This window comes from Quercus suber, unplaced genomic scaffold (genome assembly GCF_002906115.3).
Source record: "Quercus suber isolate HL8 unplaced genomic scaffold, Cork oak 2.0 scaffold_28, whole genome shotgun sequence".
Taxonomy (NCBI): Eukaryota; Viridiplantae; Streptophyta; class Magnoliopsida; order Fagales; family Fagaceae; genus Quercus; species Quercus suber.
In genome coordinates, this window is record NW_027069493.1 from 1,191,104 (window position 1) to 1,194,407 (window position 3,304).

At 41.2% G+C, this 3,304-nt stretch overlaps 1 long non-coding RNA gene across 2 annotated transcripts in view; it reads left to right on the top strand.

Annotated features, from left to right (window-relative positions):
* LOC136066053 (uncharacterized) overlaps positions 1-3,050 on the top strand; it is an 8,933-nt gene extending 5,883 nt beyond the window's left edge. Inside the window, exons 3-4 of one of the 2 annotated variants that reach the window (XR_010627585.1) lie at positions 2,187-2,266; positions 2,394-3,050. This is a non-coding gene — a long non-coding RNA (uncharacterized LOC136066053). The remainder of the gene's footprint in view (positions 1-2,186; positions 2,267-2,393) is intronic. The other variant, XR_010627583.1, reaches the window with a different exon arrangement.
* Positions 3,051-3,304: the final 254 nt, after the last annotated feature.

Genomic DNA, 3,304 nt, shown 5'->3' on the forward strand with positions numbered 1-3,304 from the left:
CGAGGACCATGCAATACCTTAGTTCTGTCTAGTACCCAGGTATAGCTGAGCGGTTAGTTTCCCCATAGGCTTGAGTCCGAGGACTATGCAATGCCTTGGTTCTATCTAACGCTTCCATTTCTCTGTAAGTAGGAGTTTGTCCTCGGACCGCTTTATTGGAGATGATTCCTCCTTGGGTCGGACTATGATCTTACACGTGGTGTTGACCTCGCCTCCAGCTCGAGTCCCCCATCTTTTTCATTTACGAGGCGTCCCTTGGCCGTTCGCGCTCCGCGCTTGCCGTTTCGGTGTGCGAGATGCGCCTTCATTAATGTCCTCGTGAATTAACACAAATCCAGCGGTTTACGGTCCCCTTGGAATTTGGTAGCTTCGTGATTAGCATTGTTTATAATTCTCTTTTCGAATTCTGTGTGGATTAATTCTCACCAACCTTCATCCTCTATATAAGACTTTCCGGGGGGATGGTTTTTCCATACTCTATGAACTTCCCAACACAAACAGAAACACGCCCTTTCGGCTCCTCAAGCCCCTTTAATAACCCCGCCGGAATTGTGACCGGAGTTGGCAGATATGGGGCGGCTTTGGGCGGGTGTGAGGACATCTGTGCCAAGAGCCGTTGTAACCGCAGCCCCCACTGGGCTTCCGGCGCGGCAGAGTCTAGGCGTAACACTGACAGTGCTGTGCACGGTGGCCAGGAGGGATGTCGCTGCAGTACCTAATGTCTCTCCCCAGAGCGCACCCCCGACGGAGGAGACGCGCGAACTCATGTTATGGCTGGTGCCCGAGTGTTGCCGTCTCCAACGGCCAACGCTCGTGAGGATTGGAGAGAATCATGGGAACATCACGGGGGAGGGCGTCCCGGTGCCCCTGCATCTACTCCTCGCTTTGTTCAAGCTCCGCCGCACCGAGAAAGGAGTTATTGGTGGCCTTGAAGCAAGCCAGCCTCAGCCCCCTTCCCTCATTCTATTGTCAAGCTCTCCCATTCTCTTGATGCCAATAAAAGCACGGGTTGACACTTCCCTCTAGCTAGTTTTAGGACGGGTCCACCTGGGCCTCTGTTTGTAGGATTAGCCTGTAGGAGTAGTTTTAAAACACGCCTGCCTGAGCCTCTGTTTGTACATTGTAACTTTTTGTTTAATAAAGTAATGTGCAGTTTCTTTCCGTTTTTGTTGAATCTTCTGTTTCGAACTTTTATCTTTTTGCAACGTTTGTTTGGTAGTTCTCCCTTTTTTTTTTTTTTGCATCACCACCAATCTTCCGTAGAATGATTACTTAGAACGATCGCCTGTTGCGCCGGCCAGCGCACTAATCCTCCCTACAGACGGCGCCAATTGTAGGGTCCGTTTTTGTAGCCCAAAAGATATGGGTTCCCCCAGGCCCAACGAATCCAGAACAATAAATTTGTAGAGAGTGGATCGAAAGTTTAGGCGCTTACCGGCCTTCATGAAGCATCAACTACTTTTCTTTTATTGAAAGATACTAAGACCAATTTACAACTGGGGGATGCTCCTCGGCCCATGGCCGAGGAGGTTTTTTCTTCCCATACTCCCGCCCCCCCCCCCCCCCCCCCCCCAAAACTCTCTCCCTTTTCCTTTCTTATATATCCCCATTTCTTATATATCTCTCCTTCTTTCCTTCTGCCTTCTGTTGATCATCTATTGGCCTCCGTTCTGACCGTCCGTCCCATCCAAGGTCATATCCCTGGTCTAGTGGTTCACCCTGATTGATGTTGCTCTGTCAAGGGTTCACATCCCTATTAATGCGGCCAGAAGGGTTAGGTGAGCATATTCAATGCCGAGGTGACAGTTTGCCCAAGGCTTGCCCCTTCTCCGTACTTCTGTTGCCAACGCGTGGCACTGGGCCCTCTCCTCCTCGGATATTCCAGGAGTCCTTTGGTAGGGTGGTCCTCGTGTTTTTCCGAGGTCTCGGATGACCCCATCATGCATCCTCGGCGTGGGCCATTTGGGCCTAGCTTGGAGTGGGCCAAGGCTACCTGATTTTCTGGCCCCACATTTTTCATTCTCTAACTTATTGTACAGTTTTTTTATTTAGGCTTCCATTTTTCTACCTACAATCATGTAGGTATGTATTTTTTAGTCTAATTTTTTATTATAATCAATTAAATATGTTTTATGTATTTGTTGCCTTTTGTTTAAGCTAATTTCCTTTTTTTTTTCTTTTTTTAGGGGGGAATTTCCTTATGTTTGATCTAATTCATATGTTAATGGTTTGATCAAATTTAATTATTTTGTTGTCCAATATATATGTAAGTTTTCGTAGAAAATTCCAATCATTGACTATTAAATTTACATACAATTTTGCAATCTATATGGTACTTTGTTTTTTTTTTTTAACTCTATTTAATTTTCTTCTTGATTTTTTTTTTATTATAGGTTTGTCAAAAAAGATTTCAAGCATCCTAAGAAAGGTTTGTAATTTAGATGTAGAACTTCGCATTTTTTTTTTAATTAGCACAAAGGTTTTATTCCTCGAATAGTTCAATCTTTAAAAGTGGCCAATTTTATGTTACTTTGTTTAAAGATTTTAATCATTAATATTATTGTTAACAATACTGCAAATCACTTATATTGTAGATCCATTAGATATAAAATTCATATGCGAATAGTTTGATACATGTAACTACAAATGATATTATAGCACAATTGGTATGTTAGAAGATAATTTTGTATTGAGGTGCTACATTTTATATTTGATGGTTGTTATACCAATACAATTTATTCCTTTTGTTATAATAATTACTTATTTGGTTATAATAATTATATATATTCTACAAGTTTTAACATAAAACCGTGCAACACACGAACATTATATATCATATACTATATAATAAGAGTTGAGTTTAGAAGTCGTGGTTGTGCCACGTATCTTCACCAAATTGTAGAAATTTTGTTAGAATTTTAAAACATATATAATTTTTTTTGGTTTCACACTAATTGTGCCATGTGGCTTCATCAAATTGTAGAAATTTTGTTAGATTTTTAAAAACATATATAATTTTTTTGGTTTCACACTAATTGTTCATATCAACATTAATTAAAAAAAAAAAAAATCATAGGACATGTAGGGTTAGGATTTGTGGCCCAAGCCCAAGACAATAAATTTGTAGAGTGTGGATGATAGAGCTAAGTTAATTATGGAGCTTACAACAGTTGATCACAACATACAAGTATAAACCAGCATGAAAATACACGTAAAGATCAAGTAAGTTCAAGTCTGAAGAGACTTATGATAAATTGAATACAGGTTACAATTCTTAGGGTTACAGTCTGACCAATCTCCTCCC